This window comes from Heterodontus francisci, chromosome 3, assembly GCF_036365525.1.
Source record: "Heterodontus francisci isolate sHetFra1 chromosome 3, sHetFra1.hap1, whole genome shotgun sequence".
In the NCBI taxonomy this organism is placed as follows: domain Eukaryota; kingdom Metazoa; phylum Chordata; class Chondrichthyes; order Heterodontiformes; family Heterodontidae; genus Heterodontus; species Heterodontus francisci.
The window spans coordinates 168163854-168188951 of record NC_090373.1 but is presented as its reverse complement, the minus strand read 5'-3'; positions in this window follow the sequence as shown (position 1 = coordinate 168188951).

Genomic DNA, 25098 nt, shown 5'->3' with positions numbered 1-25098 from the left:
ATGGTAACAGGAGCGCTATAGTAACAGGAGCACCATAGTCACAGAATTAAAGATTTTGTTTTTAATTCTAACCTCTTTTGGACTTCCCTTCAGGACATCTTTAATGTGTTTGATGACTAGCAGGATGGGAGGTGGGATCCAGTTGGTACTGGTTCAGAGAAATATAGTGAGTCTCAGTTTTACAAAATATTTGTGACCAGATGCAGTATGCAAAAGTGAAGCCTCTGCTTATGGAATGAGTGTCCAGTATTATTAAATCTATTGGAACATTCTTGGAATATCAGACATTATCAGCAATTGAATGCTTTATATTCACACCGCAGGTAGATAGGGAATGGGTGATCACCAGGAAGTCTAAGAGAACCAAAAGGTAGTGCATGAGTCCCCTGAAACGATCTCACTTGCTGATCTGTTTTCCAATTTAGATACTGGTGAAGATGGTGGTTCCTCAGAGGAGTGCAGCCAGAGCCAAGTTTGTGGCACCACAGGTGGCTCAGCTGCACAAGAGGGGAGGAAGAAGAGTGGAACAGCAGTAGTGATAGGGGATACATTAGTTAGAGGAACAGACAGGCATTTCTGCGGTCATAGACGGTACTCCAGAATGGTGTATTGCCTCCCTGGTGCCAGGGTCAAGGGCGTCAGGGAACGGCTACAGGACATTCTTCTGGGAGAGAGAGAGAGAGAGAGTGAACAGTCAGAGGTTGTGGTCCATGATGGCACCAAAGACATAGGTAGGAAGTGGGACAAGGTCCTGAAAGAAGATTTTAGGGAGCTATGAAGGAGAGTAAAAAGCAGGACCTCAACAGCAGTAATCTCAGGATTACTCCCAGCCCCACATGTGCATGAGCACAGGAATAGGAGAACTGAGTGATTGAACATGTGGCTGGAGAACTGGTGTAGGAGGGTTGGGCATAAGATTTCTGAGGCATTGGGATCAGTTCTGGGGCAGGTGGGACCTGTACAAGATGGATAGGTTGCATCTTAGCAGGACTGGGACTAATATCTTTGCAGGGAGATTTTCTAGTATTGTTGGGGAGGATTTAAACTTGATCGGCAGGGGGATGAGAACCTGAGAGGGAGCTCAGATTGGAGGGAAGTAAAACTGTTAACTTGTCAGGGGTGTGGGAAACAGGAGGAAGTATCAGAGAGGAATACCAAGGTGCACTGAATATTGGGGGAGATAGATAGCACTAGAGTAGGAAATAGTAAGCTCAGATCAGAGTAAGGGAGAGTAATAAAGTCTAAATCAGGGTTAATGTGTATTAATGTGAATTCATGGAGTGTGGTTAATAAGATTGGTGAAGTACAGGCACAGATTGCCATGTGGAAATATGATGTTGTGGCAATAACAGAGACCTGGCTTAAGGACAGGACTGATATTCCTGGAGACAAGGTGTTCAGGAAAGATTGGAAAGGGAAAAAGGGGGGAGGGGTGGCGGTATTGATTAAGGAGAGCATTGCAGTGCTGCAGAAAAAGGATGTCCCAGAGGGGTCGAGGACAGAATCAATTTGGCTAGAGCCAAGAAACAAAAAAGGTGCAGTTACATTGCTCGGTGTTGTCTATAGGCCACCAGATAGTGGAAAGGAAGTGGAAAAACAAATTTGCAAGGAAATTATAGAGAGGTGCAAAAATTATAGGGTAGTTATAATGGCGAACTTTAATTATCCAAACGTAGACTGGGATAGTAGTAGTGTAAAGGGTAGTGAGGGGCAAGAGTTCCTAGACCGTGTTCAGGAAAATTTTCGACAGCAGCATGTTGCTAGTCTAATGAGAAAGGATGCACTGCGAGACCTGCTTCTTGGGAATGAGATGGGCCAAGTGGATCATGTATCAGGAGAGCATTTAGGAAACAGTGATCATTGTATCATAAGGTTTAGGCTGACTATAGAAAAAGACAAAGAACAATCCAGAGTAAGAAAAAATTTACTGGGAAAAGCCACCTTCAATGGGGGTAAGAACAGAGATGGGGTGAATAAATTGGAGTTAACAGTTGACAGGAAAACCAGTAGCTGAACCTTCAAAGAGGAGATAGTTCGGGCACAGCCAAAAGAACAAAGATAATTACAGCACAGGAACAGGCCCTTCGGCCCTCCAAGCCTGCGCCGATCCAGATCCTCTATCTAAACATGTCGCCTATTTTCTTATGGTCTGTATCTCTTTGCTTCCTGCCCATTCATGTATCTGTCTAGATACATCTTAAAAGACGCTATCGTGCCCGCGTCTACCACCTCCGCTGGCAACGCGTTCCAAGCACCCACCACCCTCTGCGTAAAGAACTTTCCACGCATATCCCCCCTAAACTTTTCCCCTTTCACTTTGAACTCATGACCCCTAGTAATTGAATCCCCCACTCTGGGGAAAAAGTTTCTTGCTATCCACCCTGTCTATACCTCTCATGATTTTGTACACCTCAATCAGGTCCCCCCTCAACCTCCGTCTTTCTAATGAAAATAATCCTAATCTGCTCAGCTTCTCTTCATAGCTAGCGCCCTCCATACCAGGCAACATCCTGGTGAACCTCCTCTGCACTCTCTCCAAAGCATCTACATACTTTTGGTAATGTGGCGACCAGAACTGCACGCAGTATTCCAAATGTGGCCGAACCAAAGTTCTATACAACTGTAACATGACCTGCCAACCCTTGTACTCAATACCCCGTCCGATGAAGGAAAGCATGCCGTATGCCTTCTTGACCACTCTATTGACCTGCGTTGCCACCTTCAGGGAACAATGGACCTGAACACCCAAATCTCTGTACATCAATTTTCCCCAGGACTTTTCCATTTACTGTATAATTCACTCTTGAATTGGATCTTCCAAAATGCATCACCTCGCATTTGCCCTGATTGAACGCCATCTGCCATTTTTCTGCCCAACTCTCCAATCTATTTATATTCTGCTGTATTCTCTGACAGTCCCCTTCACTATCTGCTACTCCACCAATCTTAGTGTCGTCTGCAAACTTGCTAATCAGACCACCTATACTTTCCTCCAAATCATTTATGTATATCACAAACAACAGTGGTCCCAGCACGGATCCCTGTGGAACACCACTGGTCACACGTCTCCATTTTGAGAAACTCCCTTCCACTGCTACTCTGTCTCCTGTTGCTCAGCCAGTTCTTTATCCATCTAGCTAGTACACCCTGGACCCCATGCGACTTCACTTTCTCCATCAGCCTACCATGGGGAACCTTATCAAACGCCTTACTGAAGTCCATGTATATGACATCTACAGCCCTTCCCTCATCAATCAACTTTGTCACTTCCTCAAAGAATTCTATTAAGTTGGTAAGACATGACCTTCCCTGCACAAAACCATGTTGCCCATCACTGATAAGCCCATTTTCTTCCAAATGGGAATAGATCCTATCCCTCAGTATCTTCTCCAGCAGCTTCCCTACCACTGACGTCAGGCTCACCGGTCTATAATTACCTGGATTATCCCTGCTACCCTTCTTAAACAAGGGGACAACATTAGCAATTCTCCAGTCCTCCGGGACCTCACCCGTGTTTAAGGAATGTTCCCTCGAAGAGGAAATGTAGGGCAAACAAATCCAGAGCTCCCTGGATGACGAAAGAGGTAGAGATTAAGATAAAGAAGGAAAAGTGTGCTTTTGACACATGCACACTTTTGCAAATTTGTTCCTCCATGTCCTCCCCACTATCTGGTGGCCTATAGACAACACCGAGCAATGTAACTGCACCCTTTTTGTTTCTTAGCTCTAGCCAAATTGATTCTGTCCTCGACCCCTCTGGGACATCCTTTTTCTCCAGCACTGCAATGCTCTCCTTAATCAATACCGCCACCCCTCCCCCTTTTTTTCCCCTTTCCTATCTTTCCTGTACACCTTGTACCCAGGAATATTTAACACCCAGATGTTGAAAATACTATTAAGAACTAGGCTGAATATAGAAGGTCCAAAGGGGAAGTGAAAAAGCAAATAAGAGAAGCAAAGAGAGAGCATGAAAAGAGACTGGCAGCTAGTATTAAAGGAAATCCCAAAGTTTTCTATAGACATATAAATAGTTGCTGTTGCCAGAGTCCCAAAGGAATCTCTCCCATTTTGAAAGAGACAGTTGGTGATGTGGAGCTTTAAGATCATCACTCCTCCACCATGGGGCAAGGTGAACTACAACAGCCAATATGGTGATTGAACCTGTGCTGTTGGTAACTTTTTGTATCACATGTTAACTGTCTAGCTAACTGAGCTAACCAACCCCCCACACATAAATAGTAAAAAAGTGTGGTAAAAGGAGGAGTGGGGCCGATTAAGGACCAGAAAGGGGATTTACACATGGGGGCAGAGAGCACAGCTGAGGTATTAAATTAAATATTTTGCATCTGTCTTTCCCAAGGAAGAGGATGCAACCCAGGTAATGGTGGAAGAGGAGGCAATTCAGACACTGGAAGGGTTTTAAATTGATAAAGAGGACGTATTAGATAGGCTGTCTGTACTTAAGGTGGATAAAAAACCAGGACCGGATGAGATGCATCCAAGGATACTGAGGGAAGTGAGGGTGGAAATAATTTTTCAGTCTTCCTTAGACTCGGGGGTGGTGTCAGAGGGCTGGAGAATTGCAAACATTACACCCTTGTTCAAAAAAGGATATAAAGATAAGCCCAGCAACTACAGGCCAGTCAGTTTAACCTCAGTGGTGGGGAAACTTCTAGAAAAGATAACTGGGGACAAAATTAATAGTCACATGGACAAACACGGGTTAATTAAGGAAAACCAGCATGGTTTTGTTAAGGGAAATCATGTTTAGCTAACTTGCTGGAGTTTTTTTGAGGAGGTAACAGAGAGGGTTGATGAGGGCAATGCTGTTGATGTGGTGTACATGGACTTTCAAAAGGCGCTTGATACAGTGCCACACAACAGACTAGTGAGCAAACTTATAGCTCATGGAATAAAAGGGACGGTAGCAACATGGATATGGAATTGGCTGAGTGACAGGAAACAAAGATTAGTGGTTAATGGATATTTTTTGGCTGGAAAAAGATTTGTAGTGGACTTCACCGGGGGTCAGTGTTGGACCTTTGCTTTTCCTGAAATATATTAATGACCTAGACCTTGGTGTACAGGGCACAATTTCAAAGTTCACAGAAGATACAAAACTTGGAAGCATTGTGAACTGTGAGGAGGATAGTGTAGAACTCCAAAAGGGCATAGACAAGTTGGCGGAATGGGCAGACAGGTGGCAGATGAAATTCAATGCAGAGAAATGTGAAGTGATTCATTTTGGTCGGAAGAACATGGAAAGACAATATCGAATAAAGGGTACAATTCTAAAGGGGGTGCAGGAGCAGCGGGACCTAGGTGTATATGTGCATAAGTCATTGAAGGTGGCAGGACAGGTTGCAAGAGCGGTTGATAAAGCATACAGTATCCTGGGCTTTTTTTAATAGGGGCATAGAGTACAAGAGCAAGGAGGTTATGTTGAACAAGAACAAAGAACAAAGAACAGTACAGCACAGGAACAGGCCATTCGGCCCTCCAAGCCTGCGCCAATCTTGATGCCTGCCTAAACTAAAACCTTCTGCACTTCCGGGGACCGTATAAAGCTTGAACTTGTATAAGACACTAGTTCGGCCTCAGATGGAGTATTGCGTCCGGTTCTGGATGTCGCACTTTAGGAAAGATGGGAAGGCATTGGAGAGACTACAGAAAAGATTCATGAGAATGGTTCCAGGGATGAAGAGCTTCAGTTATGAAGATAGATTGGAGAAGTTAGGACTGCTTTCCTTGGAGAAGAGAAGGTTGAGAGGTAATTTGATAGAGGTATTCAAAATCATGAGGGGTCTGGACAGAATAGATAGAGAGAAACTGTTTCCACTCATGAAAGGATTGAGAACGAGAGGGCACAGATTTAAAATATTTGGTAAGAGAAGCAAGAGTGACATGAGGAAAAACTTTTTCACACAGCGAGTGGTTACGGTCTGGAATGCGCTGCCCAAGAGTGTGGTGGAGGCAGCATCAGTCAAAGCATTCAAAAGGGAATTAGACAGTTATATGAAAAGGAAGAATGTGCAGGTTTACGGGGAGAAGGCAGGGGAATGGAACTGAGGGAATTGCTCTTTCAGAGAGCCAGTGCAGACACGATGGGCCGAATGGCCTCCTTCTGCACTGTAACAATTCTGTGATTCTGTATTTTGGATCAGAGAGAGTGCACTTTAAGCACAGCCTTTGCTAAACTTGTGGCATCGATTTGAGTAGTTTCTCACAACACTGCCCTGATTATTTCCATTGCTTCCTTCCAATTGCTGCATTGACTCTGTGCCTCTTAGTTTGAGGTTTGGTAATTGCTGTTTGCAGTCCATCTTGTTGATTTATAAGGTTTTTTTTTCCTTGGCCTCGCTGGAAGGTACAGAACAGTTTAGCCCAAATCACATCAGTGCCTCTTGGATTCTTGTTCTTGATGCCATTTCATTAGTAGATAGGCCTTGTTTAATCTCATTTGTCAAGATTCAGTTTCACTGCATTCCCAAATGTACGCAGCTAAGTTCAAGAGTTGTTCCACTCCAGAGCTGAGGGGTTACAACTCTCAGGGCAGACTGATCAGGCTAGGACCATTGCTCTTGAAAAAAGCAGGGTCTAATAGAGGCCTTTAAACTTATAAAGTGTTTTGATAGGGTAAACATAGAGAAGGAATCTAAAATTAGGGATCAGGAATATAAGATAGTTACTAATAAATCCAATTAGGAATTTAGGAGAAAGTTCTTTAACCAGAGAGTGACCACAATGTGGAACTCTACTGCATGGAGTAGTTGAGGCAACATGCAGTGATCTATTTGAGGGGAAGCTAGATTAGAACATGCAGGAGAAAGTAATAGAAGGATATGTTGATGGGGTTAGATGAAAAAGGGTGGTAAGAGACTCGTGTGAAGCATAATTCTTGGCATGCACCTGTTGGGCCGAATGTCCTGTTTCTGTGCTGCACTACTGATGTCCTTCTAACACTAAACAGAAGGAGTCATCCTATAAATTCCGCTGAGTGACGCCCATTTCTTGGCCATTAAGTGGCGATTCCCCAGCCTCGGTAACCTTTGGTTTCCTTAATGCCCAGCCCCATGTTCTCCAGCCTCGGTGACCTCTGGTTACCTTGATGCCCAGCCCCATGTCCTCCAGCCTTGGTGCCCTCTGGTTACCTTGATGCCCAGCCCCATGTCCTCCAGCCTCGGTGACCTCTGGTTACCTTCACACCCAGCCTCATGTCCTCCAGCCTCGGTGACCTCTGGTTACCTCGTCGCCCAGCCCTGTGTTCTCCAGCCTCCGTGACCTCTGGTTACCTTGACACCCAGCCTCGTGTCCTCTAGCCTCGGTGACCTCTAGTCATTGGGCACCCACCACCCCACACCGGTACCTCAATCCCCAGACCCGTAATCTGCAGCAACCAGGTCGCCACTCACCTTGATCCCAAGGCTCCAGACCCCTAACTGCCATGATCCTCAGTCCCCTCAATCCATAGCCCCTGCCATCCCCAGCCCCAGTGATCCTCAGTTCCCTCGATCCATGGTCACCTTGACTGCCAGCCCTGCGATTCCTGGGGAATTTGTTTTGGACAAATTTGTGGAGTGATGAATGTTGACCTACTCTTCAAGTACTGCCATGGGATTTCTACATCCACATGATGGGGCCTCCATTTATTGCCTCATCCAGAAGACACATCTCCATTTTGAAGGTCTTGCTTGTGTTTTACTGCAGAGATATTCATGCCCCACCCTCTAGGGTCTAAGACTAAAATTATCATGAATAGTTTAGCTCAGTTTGATGCCCGTATTATCAGCAGTTTCTCATTAGCCTCCAATTTTATCCCCTTGCTCTTCCTACCCTGAAGATGAAGGTTCTTTCATTCAGTGAGACCCAGTAGTCTTCATGTATCCTCTCAAAGTGGTCATCAATCATGTGGCAGAGTTGACAGTGGCTGTCAATGGGCTGTTCGTGCTCAGGGCTCAGTACAGGATTGACTGATCCTGTCCTCACTAGATATCCACACAACTACACCGAACAGTGGTCAGTAACAGGTGAGTGGCTTTATTTTCCATTGCCTGCCTGCCCCTCACCCCTGCACCATCCCAGTGCTGTAGAGACATGCAGAATACTATTGGCACTGTTTCTACCTGGAGTTTGACATTGGAAAGCCAAGTCAATACTGACCAGACTTGATGTTGTTTTGAATCAGCCGAGTGCTGCAAACACCTCTTTACATGGATCTAATTGAACTGAGGGCAATTCCAAAATGGCCAGAATTGGATGGCTTATGTGGCAGATTAGAGTCCATTTTGTTTTACAGAGCCAACACTCATTTGTAACAATAATTGAAGCATGGATTGCTAATCTCCTTAGAGTCACTAAACACAGCACTAAGAAGAGGTGATTGGATCAGTTTGGATGAAAGGAGAAAAGACGTTCAGCATTTCACCTCAGCTGAGACATAAGCAACATCCTCCCTCCCGCCATTTAAATACTCATATAAAAGAAGGGACATGTGCACAGTATTACATGTGTCCCTCATCCAGCACCTTCCTCGCACAATCAAGGGTAGGTACGCACATGCCTGCATGTACACAGAAACACTGATGTGAACACGAACACATTCACATGTACTTGTGCACATACACAGCATCATTAGCAGAAGATACTCAGATATCCTTTCATTGGCAGTCTGGGTACATTTACAAGAGGAGAAAATCATTCTCTCCCTCCCAGTGCAAGCCCAAGCATACCAAGAAACCTTAATGTATCAATGTACACCTCCCCAGGCAGTGTGTAGAGAAGAATTTATGTCAATGGAAACCAACAAAAACATCTTGATGGGTGAATTGGAGTAATGATGGGATTTGATCGCTCATTCTAAAAGGATTTCATCATCTGAATGCTGTTTTTTTGCCTGCTTGGGCTTGATGTCAATGAGCATCTTATTGTGTTCTATCACAAGTGCACTCACTGGGCTGAAAGCAACTTATAGATGCAACCAAAGCAATTGAGGCTAACTCAAAGGGAAAGTACAAGGGAATGTGAAGATGATGCCTCATTTTATATTGCCATTTTCTCAGTATTGCTGTGCACTTTTAGAAAAGTGCAGGTATATAAAAATCTGAATGCATTGGCTTCTCGCCAATGATCAAAAGCACAGCAGCTGAGGATTTGTACCAAGACACAACAAATAAACCAGTAAATAATAAACAATATATCAAATGAATCTAGAAGCAGGCTCAAAAACCATGATTTCTCCTGCCTTATTCTAACTTAGATTGACAGTATGTGGTGGAAATTGGTTGAGGCCTGATTATGAGTGAGAAATGGTTGGCATACACAGAGCATGCTCCAAAAACTAGAGGCCCAAGGCGATTCTGAAATTGGGCCTCAGGCGTCATTTTAATAATGGTGGTGAGCCGCCAACCCCTGGTGCGCCTCCAGAGATGTCTCACCACTATCCCACACATCAATTTGGACCACTTGTCTTGCAGGCTTTGGCCAACAGTTAAGTCCTGGGGAAGGGTCCAGTGGAAGGAAAACGCGGGGACCAGTGGCTCTGTGGAGTGGTATGGAGCCAGGAGAAGCGGTGCTGCTTCCTCACCGGCTCCACAGGAATACAAGTTAATCGGCCTTTTCGATGGCGGCCGCCAGAGGTCTCTTTGGGGATTCTCATTTTCAGTTGCATTATAATCCAAATAACTGGTCTGATCAGTAACACTGATTTTCCAGGAGAGGCCCTTAAACAGGCATTAATACCCTCCTTAACATACTCTAGTGGCAAAGTGGTTACATTACTGGACTAGTAAACCAGAGGCCTGGACTAATGATCTGGAGACACGAGTTCATAATCCCACCATGACAGCTGGGGAATTTGCTTTCAATTAAATCAAATAAAATCTAGAATAAAAAGTTGTATCAGTAATGGTGACAATGGAATGACCAGATTGTTGGGTATTAAAAAAATCAACTGGTTCACTAATGTCCTTTAAGAAAGGAAACTTGCTGTCCTTACCTGGTCTGGCCTATATGTGGTTGACTCTTACATGCCCTCTGAAACGGCCTAAAAAGCTACACAGTTCTATCCAAACCATTATGATGGATTGCAGTGGTTGAAGAAAGTGATGGGGGTGGTCACCACTATCACCTTCTTAAGGGCAATAAATGTTGGTTTCACCAGCATCACCCACACCCTGTGAATGATCATAATCATTCAAATGCCTGTTTAATAAATATGGCAGCGTTCATAACATAGCTTCTGACTGGGTGCAGAATGTTGAAAACAGGTGCATCGAGGACCAATTTCCACTCCTATGTCTTTGTAAATCATCTTATTTGAATGGTTCTTCCTTGCTTGCAGTCATATACAAGACCATAAGAAAACATGGATTAGGAAATGGCCATTTAACTCATCAAACCCTTCCTTCCCACACTCCGTCATGGGCTATATTCAACCCACTTAATCTCCTGAGGAAAGTTTCTCCCTCTCTGTCCCTCCACCCGCAAAGATAAATGAAGCAAAGCACTAGAATTGCTTTGATATGGCAGCTCCTCGTCTCCCAGCAACCATCCTGTTGCATGCAAGACTCAGTTATCTCAGTATCCACTTACAACCTTCTACTCGTGTTCCTACAGATACTTATCCAGCAACGTTTAAAGGTGTTAATTGGCACAGCATCAGTTGCTTTAACTTCATTACACCAATCTATAGCAGAAAAGTCTTCACAATAATCACACGTGCACAGTAAGCAGAAATTATGTATTCCATATTAACTTCTATTAACACAATGTCAAATAATGGGGAAGAGCAGTCAGCTGTTAACAAACTGCTGGACAGCAGCAAAGATGGGAAGAAGTTTTAGTTTTATTTACCTGACCGTGGAGCCGAATTATATTGAAAAATTAACATGTCCAGTACATGGTATTATTTAATGGGCAGATGACAATCTGATTTTCTATCTTGTAATGCCCTGCATGTTGCTCCATTCTCTGCTACTGATCTCCATGACCATTTTAAATGCTCTTGCTAAAAGCCACCAGGAGAGTAAAACCTATTCAATGTCAATTCCACTTTAAGAAGCGACAGTGCCTCAGCTGATCTTGTCTTTCAATTCTCCTGTGATGGGTTCTGCTGTGAATAGGGTTTTAATGAAATTAATTGAATCGATAATGTGAGGACCAATGGTCCAAAGAAAGAATGTTATCATCATCGATCTTTTCAAAATGAATCAGTTGCAAAGAACTTCCAATTACCTTGAACTGAACTTTCATTCCCCACAATTTTTGCAACTTTATGAAATTCTGGAAGAGGTTTGTTGTTGTTTTCGCTAGTTGAGTGAGTGCTGCTGGTTAACATTGAGGGAGAAGAAGGGTCACTGACCCGAAACGTTAACTCTGCTTCTCTTTCCACAGATGCTGCCAGACCTGCTGAGTGGTTCCAGCATTTCTTGTTTTTATTTCAGATTTCCAGCATCCTTTTGCTTTTATTATAACATTGCGAGAGCTTGCTGGGGATAGAGCTACTGAGCTAAACATTAGGACCAAAGCAGCTGAATGAATATACATGGTGGAAGTGGCAGGCTGCGGAAATAAGGGAGATTAGTTCAACTCCTCGCACATGCAGTGACACAGTGTCAAATTGTAACCCTAGTTCATCCGTGCAGCTGGCCACCTTCCGCAACAACGCCATCAATGTTGTGTGGGAGGCTATTTTTGCAGCTTTCCCTGCTTCTGGGTCTCCTGTACAGAGCACTGCTCCCGCCCTCCACCAGCTGAGGGGCGGTCTGGCAAGCATTGCAGCTGTGCCCAGAAAATTTTCATTTACTTCATAAATCGGTATTTCCACATCAACTTTAAAGAGGTCAGGCGGTTAACTGAAGAAGTTCAATACCATTTCAACTACCAGTGGAACTGGGGCTCTGTTACTTCGGAGGGTGAAATGCCCCATTGTGTTTAGTTAATTCTTTTTAACCGTTGAAAACATCATTTTGCTGGGGAGGGATACAATTCCACTGGTACTGAACACCCTCTGCTAACTTGCTTTTTAATGTATGAGTGTCATGACTAGTATCATTAGCTAAAGATGATACTGTCCAGACATTCACACTTTTAGCAGTGCTTCCAGGATAATGATTACAAGAGGGAATCTTAGCTGATTCTTCCCTCCCGAGTTGCAAACAGTGAGGACTCTGTAGCGTCAAACGCTATGACCTGAGTTCATATCAGTTAACTTAGCACAGACGAGGGAGACCAGGCCCAGTCACTTATTATCCTGACTAGTTGAGCCACTGTGGGAAGCCTCACTTTATATACACTTTTCCTCATTGGCAAGCCCTGATTTGTTGATGAGGAAAAGTGAATGTCAGGGTTTTATTAAATGGCTCTTCTTGTTTCCTTTGTCCAGCAATTTTCTCACTTGCTTTCCTGGAGCTGTTGATTTAGTTACATAGACAGAGACTATTCTACCCCAAGGACTGCAGCAGTTTAAGAAGGCAGCTCACCACCACCTTCTCAAGGGCAATTAGTGATGGGCAATGAATGCTGTCCTAGCCAGCGACATCCACATCCCATGAATGAATTTTTAAAAACCCTCCGCAAGTGGTCATTCTTCACATGTGAGCTAGGGAGGAGTGTCTGAAGGCTATTTGATTGTGAGGGATATGGCAACTGAGCATGATCACCAATGTTCACGTACGCACAGAGTATTTATGTCACCGTATAGTGTTCAAGAGCAGGAACCCCGCCTGTTTTCTTCCCTCACCAGGCCAAAGGATCTGATGGCAGTTCCCCTACAGCACCCTGCTAAATCAGCACAGTCTGTAGAACAGAGCAATGACCATCCCAGTCCGAATGGCTAAGCTCAGCATTGGACAGTTTATTCACCCAGAGTAATTGGAAAGTTCCTTTTGTGAGTATTTTAACAAGAGGGAGACCAAGACAGCAAGACACACACACACAAAGTCACTTTCATATTTTTCCACTTAGTTCTGCAACTTCTGTGACTAGTGACCATAGTCACTGATGCTGAAGCCAAGCTCACTTAAAGACAGGAGAGCTTACTGTGTGCACATTGGCCGTCCATTTCCTAAGTTTCCTACAGCAGTGACTACACTTCAAAAGTACCTTATTGGCTGTAAAGTGTGATGGGATGACCTGAGGTGTGAACGACACTATAAATCTTTTTCTTTAATTAAAGGGATGCTGTCTGGGGCGGGAGCACCAGGCCTGAAGTGTCATTATTGTCATGATAGTGCACATCAGCAAGCCTTTTGATTTATAATGCAACAACAACGTATATTTATATAGCACTTTTAACATAATAAAATGTACCAAGGTGTTTTACAGAAGCATGGATAAAACAAAGTATGATGCCGATCCACAAAAGGAGCTATTAGGTCAGATGACCAGGAACTTAGTCAGAGAGGTAGGTTTTAAGAAGTGTCTTAAAGGAGGAAAGTGAGATGAAGAGGTGTAGGGAGGTTATTCCAGAGCTTGGAGTCGAGGCAACTGAAGGGGCGGCCACCAGTGGTGCAACGATTAAAATCCAGGATTTTATTTTATTTTGAGATACAGCACTGAAACAGGCCCTTCGGCCCACCGAGTCTGTGCCAAACAACAACCACCCATTTATACTAACCCTACAGTAATCCCATATTCCCTACCACCTTCCTACACTAGGGGCAATTTATAATGGCCAATTTACCTATCAACCTGCAAGTTTTTGGCTGTGGGAGATAACTGGAGCACCCAGCGAAAACCCACATAGTAACAGGGAGAACTTGCAAACTCTGCGCAGGCAGTACCCAGAATCGAACCCAGGTCCCTAGAGCTGTGAAGCTGTGGTGCTAGCCACTGTGCCGCCCTAGAGGCCAGAATTAGAGGAGCGCAAATATCTCTGAGGGTAGTGCAGTTGGAGGAGATTACACAGATAGGGAGGGACGGGGCCATGAAGGGATTTGAAAACAAGGATGAGAATTTTAAAACAAGATGTTGCCTGACTGGGAACCAATGTAGGTCAGCAAGCACAGGGCTGATAGGGGAACAGGACTTGGTACGAGTTAAGACATGGACAGCTGAGGTTTGGATGACCTCAGGTTTACAGAGAGTAGAATGTGGGAGACCAGTCAAGAGTGCATTGGAATAGCCAAGGCTAGAGGTAACAAAGGCACGAATGAGGGTTTAAGCAGCAGATGAGTTGAGACGGAGCGAAGTTGGGCAATGTTACAGAGGTGGAAATAGGCAGACTTAATGAAGACACGAATATGAGGTCAGAAACTCATCTTAGGGTCAAATGTGACACCAAGGTTGCAAACAGACTGGCCTAATCTCAGACTGTTGCCAGGGAGAGGAATGGAGTCAGTAACTAGGGAACAGAGTTTGGAGCAGCAATGCATTCCAATGTGGAAGGTGTAACTAGGTTCCAGTGACTCCCAAAGAAGTTTCTTTATTTACACACAAGCAAATGTTTGCCAGCAGCTCTTTATTGAAGGCTGCTCCCCTTTAATGGCGAGTTGACAATGATTGTCCACACCAATCCAAAAATTCCACTGGAATCACTCGCAGGCCAGGCACATACTAGCAGAAACTTTTTATTTTTAACGTCTCGATCTGGGTTTTTTCTCCCACTTTGTTTTGTTTCCCTCTCCTTAGCAACTGGCAGCATCAGCTTAATTAAAATGAGAGAAAGTAAAGTATGTGAGAGGCCAACCTGTTGGATTGCTCAATACATCACCCAGACAGTTGCACATGTCACCATTATATCTGGTCACTTCTCTTGTTTCCTTGGCCTTTTCAAAGGTTCTTTTTGTTCCTTCGGCTTTTCCAGAGGTCGAATGTCTGCAGGAATTATGTCAGAATCATTTCTGAAGTTATGGAAAGAGTTGCTGGATGTAGTTTGTTTGTCTGACGGTGCCTAGCCAGACCCAGAAGCTGTGTTTGCCTTGCAGGGACCCAGAACATGGGTTCGGTTTTGCCCTCTCCCCTGCATGTGACTTAATAATCCTCACTGACAACCCTCGGAGCCCCTGATTTAAGGTTGCCAATGCTCCAGGAATGCCCTGGAGTCTCCAGGAATTAAAGGTTAATCCCCAGGACACTGCCGCAAGCAACCCAGGGGAATAACCATAGAGCATTAAAAAAAAATGTTTTTGTTCTAATTTTCTTTGAACTGTTGTAAAATTATTCGAGATATTGAAAAAGGACTCTTTGATTGACAGTCGAGAATCATCAGATAACAAGTTGTCCTCTCTCCAGTTAGCATCAGATGGATGTGCCAGGCAACCAATGGCAGGGGTATGGGGGTGGGTGCGGTGGTTGGCAGCAGGAGATCACATAATGAAACCTTCAGGAATACGTCCAACCAGAGTTGGCAGCCCTACCCTGATTGGCTCAGAGCCCCTGGCTGCACCTCTACCTTTAAGAGAGAAATTCCTCCCTATGCTATTTTTAGCAAATGGATTTCCACATTGGACTGATATTCCTTTTTCTTAACGGATTAACAGTTCTGTTAAAAGAGTGAACAGAGGAATTTCACTTGAGTGGTTAACCAATTCATTAAAAACAGTGTTCAAAGGGAATGTTGGGTTATATTTCTGCAGGGGAATTCTCCTGAATTCTCAGCATAATGTTCAGTGGAGGCTCATAGGGGACCCAGAGGAACAGGCAGAGACCACATTGGTGCCATTTGTACTGGGGTTCCTGCTTATCTGCCATCGGAGGTGGAATGGACAGTTAGGACAATCCCCCGAGTGAATTAATGGCATTTGTCTCTTAACTGCTTACATAACCCCAGGGTAGATCTTCCCATGTGAACATTGAGTCATTTGGTGGGTAGCACTCTTGCATCTATGGTCAGAAGGTTGTAGGTTCAAATCCCACCTCAGAGACTTGAGCACAACAATCAAGGCTAGCACTCCAATACAGTGCTCATAGAATATGACACAATCAGAGTTCTTTCAGATGAGATATAAATCAAGACCCTGTCTGCTCTTTAACAGTAGATATAAAAGATCCTTTGAAGAAGAGCAGGGGGAGTTCTCCCCAGTACCCTGCCCAATATTTATCCCTCAACGAGCACCTAAAACAGATGATTTGGTCATTATCACATTGCCGTTTTCGGCTATACACAAATCAGTTAACATTACTGCATCAAAAATACTTTATTGCTTGTGCAGTGCTTTGAAACATCCTGAGGTCATGAAATGTGAGGAAGTGGAGGAGAAGATCAGCCATGATCATATTGAATAGTGGAGTAGGCTCAATGGGCTGGCCGTATGCTCCACTCCTATTTGTGATATTTTTATGCTTTATAAATATAAACTCTTTTCTTAAACATTTCTTTGTGTTGTATAATACTTTGCATATTGGACAATCTCTGATTTCTGAGCCTGGAATACGTTTAGTATGTCATTTCTCTGACTGCTAGCTTAAAAGGGACATTAACCTATTAAAGATAGTAGATAGGGGAATGTCACACAAGTCCATTAAGTGCTCCTACTCTCATATTACACACAGCAGTTTCTAGGCTTTGATCTCCAATCGTATTGTTACGTTTGTTGTGTTAATGAATCATACATTAGATGTTCCCAGGTAGTGGTTAGTGTTTCACAGCTGGCTGTCTCCAATTGCAGTTTGTCCAAATACAGTTCCATCATACTCAGTCTTTTCAAATAGGCACATTAAAAATTGTCCAACTTATAGTCTACGTGTTGTACCAGGCCCCAGTGAGAAACATCCAGAGGGAGATGAGCAAGAAAACTTCTGACGCCTCAGAAATTATAGTTCAGAGTTCTAATCAACTCACATGATGCCTTACCCGTGAGGCTTTCAATTTTAAATTGTAGATAAACAGTATGTGGGAAACTAGACTCATGACATGTTACTTAGCATTAAATTGAACATTACATTCAATTGTATTTTACCACATTAAAAGTGCTATATAAATGCAAGTTGTGGAACCAAGTGCTGCTCCTCATTGGAAACTAGAAGTCTGAGCAACAAGCAGTCCTAAGATTTGGATTGCTAACTTTCTGGCTAACATGGCATCCTGAGAGTAAGATTTGTGACATTTAACGGCCTCACACTCACTCATTAAGTTTCTGACTCACTGAACTGAATGCTGCACCATATCGGTGAGGCAGTTTGAAATAGTTCAATGAACTCTGGCCAGAAATTAGATCAGTCATGAATAAATTAATGACATTTATGTCACCAATTAAAATATAAGTAGCTCTTCCGAGTCAAACTCTTTGATTGAACCCCTCACAAGAATAAATCCTTCATAAGAGTTTTCCATTGATGACTTCAGCAAGAAATTGTGGGCACTATTTGATTAGCGATTTGTTGCAAACCTTGTTTTAAAACTGCTGCTTGGACGAGCATTACTATTTAGTTGAGTCTCTAGGTCTTTTATTGCAATGTATTTCTGTGGTAACTGGATGACTTTAGTTAACAGCTATAGAAAAGCATGCTTGCATTTATGTAGCGCCTTTCATGACCTCCAGACATCCCAAAGCGCTTTACAGCCAATGAAATAGTTTCGAACTGTAGTCATGGCTGTAATGTAGGAAACACAGCAAGCTCCCACAAACAGCAATGTGATGTTGATTGGCAGATGAATATTAGGCAAGACACCAGAGATAGCTCTGCTGAATTTTCCTTTAAAAGGCTGTCATGTAACTTTATAAGGGGCCTTGGTTTAAATGTATCATCTGAAAGATCAGTACCTCCAACAATGCAGCACTTCCTCAATACTACACTGTAGGATTGGTGTTGATTGTTGTGCTGAAGTGGGATTTGAACCCACAACTTTGTGCAGTAGAGCCAAGACTGCTATCAACTGAGCCACAGCTTACAAGGTAGCATGTGATTCTATTGCTGAGCTACAATAGACCTTCTTTCAAGTAAACAACATTTATTTTTCTGGATCATCACCACACAAAATCCAAGTCCTCTACTGTGGCCACCATACTTGAAATCTCACAAGAAAAATTAACACCTATAATTCAAACGTCTGTCTGAAGCAAATCGGTTTGTTTCACTCAGTCTTAACTTGCTCAACTTTAATGTCTATTTGCATTGGTGAATGGGCTGAAGTAAATTTTTCATCAAAGCAAAGTTTTATTTTCATTCTTTAGAATCTCATTGGAAGTGTCACCCATGCCTACTGGCTGGCCTTCTTCCACTGTTGACGTTGCATTCTGGATATTAGAATATACTTATTTATTTTTATCTGTAGCTTCTTCTACTCTTTCTCCATTTACTAACGGTATTCTCATTTGCCCATCTTTCAACATTGATAGTTTCATTTCTTCCTTGTTTACCAATATTTTCATTCTTACTGAATATTGCTCAACAGAAAATGAGGCTGTCTACCTGCATACCAGAGCTGATGGAAGGCTGTTCAACTTGGCAAGACTGCGCGCCAAGACTAAAGTGCATAAAGTCCATGTCCATGAGTTGCTGTTTGCTGATGACATCACTGGCATCCCATAATGAAGCTCACTTGCAGCAGCTTGTAGATCGGTTCTCCTGGGCCTGCAAGGAGTGTGGACTGACAATCAGCGTCAGGAAGGCCAAAGTTATGGGCTGGGATGTAGAGACTCCACCTTCCATCAACATTGACAACCTCACTCTGGAGGTTGTTGACAGTTTTACATACTATGGATCAACAATCACCAGCAATCCGTCCCTTGATGCCAAAGTCAGCACCAGGATTGCCAAGGCTGCAGCTGTCATGTCAAAGTTAAGAAGATGAGTGTGGACCAACAGCAAACTAACAGAAAATACAAAGCTCCACATGTACCAGGCTTGTGTTCTCAGCACCCTCCTTTATAATAGTGAAGCATGGATCACTTATGTAAGCCAAACACGGCTGAACATCTTCCACCTCCACTGCCTCAGACAAGTATTGGGCATCTCCTGGCAGGACAGAGTGCTGAATAAGGAAGTACACCAGCGTGCATGGATCCCCAGCACGTTTGCCCTCTTTAGTCAGCGGCGGCTCCGTTAGCTGGGTCGTGCGAGCCAAATGGATGATGGTCATATCCAGAAGACATGCTCTAAGGCAAGCTTGCTATCAGTACAAGACCAACAGTTCATCTACATCTGTGATACTAGGATGTCTGCAAGCAAGATCTCAAGTTGACCGGGATCGGAGTCGATGCATGGGAAGTCCTTGCTGCTGACCGGAGTGCCTGGAGATTGGCAGTCAGGAAGGGTGTGGAAAAAGCAGAAGACAAAAGAAATGACCAGATGACAGAAAAGAAAGCCTGGCAGAAGGAAAAATCATCAGTCAATGTCAGGGCAATGTTATTCATCTGTGCTAGCTGTGGAAGGGATTTCCACTCACAAGTTGGCCTCCATAGCCACAACAGGAAATGTTCAACTCAGACACTCTGGAACAGTCCATCACCTCCTAAGACGGACAGATGCCATCATCAACACAAATGTAGTTCTCCCGTTACAATTAAGTCTTGTGTTTAAAATTTATCCACCACACTTCAAATGTCACATGAACAAAGTATTTGTCACACTTCCCAGTATCATCCATGCAAAATATATGTCACACTTCAGAGTGTAACATATGAAAGTCATCCCTAATATTGCTTATCACACTTGCTTAAATGAGTCAAAAACAATATTAACAAAAAAGCAACAAGGCATAAAAATTATTCTTAAATCAACAATGCCTTAACTATATGTAAATAAGTGCGAAGGCATGTTGGGAGCTTACCAATGAATAAGCAGCAAGTGCGTAAACCGATGAACAACAAACAGTAACCAATGAGCAGCCAGAAAGGAAGAGTAAGTAAATCAATTAAATTATTGGAAAACATTTTTGAAAATGCCTTCATTTGCCATTATGGTTTTGCAGTAACTTACAGATATGGTGTGGATCAGTAAGAACACTCTCATCTCTAGAGTCAGCAGACCAGGACTTCAAATCCCACTGCAGAGGCTTGGGTCCATAATCCAAGCTGATTCTCCAGTATTGCACTGACAAAGTGCTGCACTTTTAGAGATGCTGCCTTTTGGATGATGTATTAAACTGAGGTCCAGTCTGCTCTCTAAAGTGGATGTAAAAGGTCTCATGGGGGTGCTATTTAGTAAAAGAGCAGGTGAGATCTGGCCAACATTTATTCCTCAATTAAAATCACTAAAATAGGTTACCTTGTCATTATCACTTTGCTTGTTGTGAGAAAATTGTTTATTCTGTTTTCCACATTACAACTGTGACTACACTTCAAAAGTACCTCGTTGGCTGCAAAGCACTTTGGGCACCTTGAAGTCATGAAAAACATCAAATAATTGCAAGTTCTTTGTTTCTTCTAATTTCAACTTTGGGTCATTGCATAAAACAGGTGATATTGAATCAGCTGCCTGCAACACATCAATTCCGATTTCATTCCCATTGACAAAGACAACCAAGAATTGGCAGCAATATACAATGGACACCTGATGTCATTTTACCTGTTTTACTTCATCACTCAAATGACCCTATTTACCTTTATAAGTCCAAGAATGACAGAAGATTTCTGTTGCATGCTGGAGGTGCAGCGGGTAAGGAGTGAATGTTTTGATGGATTGAAGTATATATATATATATATTATAGAGCTCACAAAAAACTTGGTGCCATTTCTAAAGAACAAACAACAGTACAGCACCAGAATAGGCCATTCGGCCCTCCAAGCCTGCGCCGATCTTGATGCCTGCCTAAACTAACACCTTCTGCACTTCCAGGGCCCATATCCCTCTATTCCCTTCCTATTCATATATTTGTCAAGATGTCTCTTAAACGTCGCTATCGTATCTGCTTCCACCACCTCCCCTGGCAGCAAGTTCCAGGCACTCACCACCCTCTGTATAAAAAACTTGCCTCGCACATCCCCTCTAAACTTTGCCCCTCGCACCTTAAACCTATGTCCCCTAGTAACTGACTTTTCCACCCTGGGAAAAAGCTTCTGACTATCCACTCTGTCCATGCCACTCATAACTTTGTAAACCTCTATCATGTTGCCCCTCCACCTCTGTCGTTCCAGTGAAAACAATCCGAATTTTTCCAACCTCTCCTCATAGCTAATGCCCTCCAGACCAGGCAACATCCTGGTAAACATCTTCTGTACCCTCTCCAAAGCCTCCATGTCCTTCTGGTAGTGTGGCGGCCAGAATTGCACGCAATATTCTAAGTGTGGCCTAACTAAGGTTCTGTACAGCTGCAACATGACTTGCCAATTTTTATACTCTATGCCCCGACCGATGAAGGCAAGTATGCCGTATGCCTTCTTGACTACCTTATCCACCTGCGTTGCCACTTTCAGTGACCTGTGGACCTGTACGCCCAGATCTCTCTGCCTGTCAATACTCCTAAGGGTTCTGCCATTTACTGTATACCTCCCACCTGCATTAGACCTTCCAAAATGCATTACCTCACATTTGTCCGGATTAAACTCCATCTGCCATTTCTCCGCCCAAGTCTCCAACCGATCTATATCCTGCTGTATCCTCTGACAATCCTCATCATTATTCGCAACTCCACCAACCTTTGTGTCATCCGCAAACTTACTAATCAGAACAGCTACATTTTCCTCCAAATCATTTATATATACTACAAACAGCAAAGGTCCCAGCACTGATCCCTGCAGAACACCACTAGTCACATCCCTCTGTTGAAAAACACCCATCCACTGATACCCTCTGTCTTCTATGACCGAGCCAGTTCTGTATCCATCTTGCCAGCCCACCTCTGATCCCGTGTGACTTCACCTTTTGTACCAGTCTGCCATGCGGGACCTTGTCAAAGGCTTTACTGAAGTCCATATAGATAACATCCACTGCCCTTCCTTCATCAATCATCTTCGTCACTTCCTCAAAAAACTCAATCAAATTAGTAAGACACGACCTCCCCTTCACAAAACCATGCTGTCTCTCGCTAATAAGTTCGTTTGTTTCCAAATGGGAGTAAATCCTGCCCCGAATAATCCTCTCTAATTGTTTCCCTACCACTGACGTAAGGCTCACCGGCCTATAATTTCTTGGATTATCCTTGCCACCCTTCTTAAACAAAGGCACAACATTGGCTATTCTCCAGTCCTCTGGGACCTCACCTGTAGCCAATGAAGATGCAAAGATTTCTGTCAAGGCCCCAGCAATTTCTTCCCTTGCCTCCCTCAGTATTCTAGGGTAGATCCCATCAGGCCCTGGGGACTTATCTACCTTAATGCTTTGCAAGACACCCAACACCTCCTCCTTTTTGATAATGAGCATGTCTTCAAGAAAAAAAGCCTAACAGAGGCATCCTAAGAAGGAAGGCTCGAGGGGCCAAGTGGCCTGCTCCTAATTCATATGTTTGTATGTTTGTATGTTCGTATGAAGCAGGTCAATTCAAGTTGGCAGTAAAGAGTACACTGTCCAGGGCCCCAAACACTCCTTCCAGGTGAAATAACGATTTACTCGTACTTCTTTCAATTTTGATGTACCGTATTCACTGTTCACTATCTGGTCTCCTCTACGTTTGGGGAGAGAAAATGTAGATTGGACGATAGCCTTGCAGAACATCTCTGTTCAGTCCTGCAAGTGAAACAGCGATTTACTTGTCCTTCTTTCAATTTAGTATACTGTATTCACTGTTCACAGGTCATACAACCCTGGAAGGTGATGGTAGCCTCAGTCCAAGCAGTTTAATAGTGGGGAGCGGTGGGGTTTGCCCTTACCCTTCAAAGACAGCCACTCTTATTGGCTATACCTCCTGCGTCAGAACCTCAAAGCACCAAGCAGGAGTTCTTCCCATATTTTGCCTTGGCTTCATTGAAACAGACAGCAAAGTGATTTTCATAGCACTTTGTAATAATGGCAAGCAGCAAACATTTAAAAGCTAGTGAGGAAGCGTTTTCTGGATTCTGGGGTGATATGAAAGCAAAAGTTTGGCAGCATTCAGCTTCATCCAAACAAAAAGTGCCAGAGGGAAAGACACCGTACAGCAGCATTTGCTAAGTTCTGCAGACTTCAGCTCATTAAGAACATTGCCAGAAGCATAATAACTGGCTCAGCATCATCACTGTGCTGTAATTGCTCCTTCAGTTGTGTGTCCGTATGACATATTCAGTTTTGAAGGATTTTTGTTCAGGAAAATAGCAAGTTCCATCATGAAACTTATAGGTGAACTGTTGATGCAATAGTTCAAACTGCACAGTTACCTCCTTTCTTGACTGTCTGTACATTATCACCTTTCATATCCTGTTTATCAACAGGGCTCTGAGCCAACCTAATATTTTACTATTAACAACACAGAAAGCAACTTGTGCAGTCGTATTTTATGCAGTAGATTGGTAAGTGCCTTAGAAAAGATGGACATTAGCAAAATATCAGCTTGGTGTTGCATAAATAGCCTGTGTAGGAACAGTGCTGAAAATGTCCATATTTATCAAGATGGTCCATCGCATAACATAAATTATATGCTGCTACACTTAACAAATGATAGGTATTAAAATGACTGCTCCCTAATTTGATGACAATGGTTTGTCATCTGTCTTCAAAATTGCTGCAGTGTTCACTATTTTCCAATTTTATTTAATCTCTCCCATCTCTAGGGATTGCTGAGGTGAACTGTAGAAAAGGTCCAACATAATCAGCTGCCTCCTCTAGGATTTAGTACAAAATCTAATCTATGTTCTATGTCTTGCATTGCATCAATTCTTCCAGCCCCTTGTCTATTATCAGAATTTGCCCTAATTACAATAGAAGCTTTTTTTTATCTAATAAAGTTTTATATGATTGATTCTGGTGGTTGGCAAATAATTTAGCTTTCAATTTCTACATGAATTCCTCTGAATTGTGATCATTTAAAAACGCCAAAATGATTTTCTCTTCCGATTACTGTGAGACGACAGTAATCTCTGCTAAGTTATGCATTTATCATATGCAAAGAGAATTAGATTATGAATTTCAACCAAGTTTTTTTTAAATACTTGGAGCCCTCCAGTGGTGTTGCTCATGCATGCACTAGTGGAGTTGGACGTCTTGGAGATGGGTGGGGGAGGCTCAGTGGTGGCAGATGGTGGCTCCCAGGAGCGAACTGAACATTTTTAATCTCTGCAGGTTGGAAGGGACAGCTACTGAGGCACTGAACTCATGCATACACAGAAACCTGAAAGGCCACACTTGTGTCACAGGATAAGGCACTACAGCTTTCCTGCTGTTAGACTAGGCATTGTGCCTGACACACACTTCATTGGGTTTGGAACGTAGCGACAGATGTAGGCCATTCAGCCCCCCGAGCCTGTTCTGTCATTTAATTATAATCATAGCTTTAAACTAGAAAGAGCGAAGGAGGGAGCTCCGTAAAACAAGGCCATATATAAACTAAACAGGAAAGGAGAGCACAGGATAGACGAAACTAAGGGGGGATGTAAGTGGTCAAGGAATAAAGAGAGTTATGGAATAGGAGTGTAAAAAGACAGTTAAAAATAAAGTGAGGGGAACTACTATTAAAATGATGTAAATAGTCAGTACAGCAATGCACAGTGTTTGTAATAAAACAGGGGAATTGGAGGCAATGATACATTACCACTAACCAGATATAATAAAAATTACTGAGACATGGATACAGAAAAATCAGGACTGAGAATTAAATGTTGCAGAGTCCAACATATTTCGAAACGGTAGAGAGGGCAAAAAGGGTGGTGGAGCAGCTGTATTTATTTGGGATAACATAGAAAGTGTAGGTGTACAAAGGGACCTGGGTGTCCTTGTCCATAAGTCACTGACAGCTAACACACAGGTGCAGCAAGAATTAGGAAGACTAATGGTATGTTAGCCTTTATCGCAAGAGGATTTGAGTACAGGAGTAGTGAAGTCTTGCTTCAATTGTATAGAAACTTGGTTGGACCGCACCTGGAGTACTGTGTGCAGTTTTGGTCCCCTTACCTTAGGAAGGATATTATTGCCATAGAGGGTTCACCAGACTTGTTCCCGGGATGGCGGAACTGTCCTATGAAGAGAGATTGGGGAAACTGGGTCTGTATTCTCCAGAGTTTCAAAGAATGAGATATGCTCTCTTCGAAACCTACAAAATACTTAATGGAAATAAAAACAAGAAATGCTGGAACCACTCAGCAGGTCTGG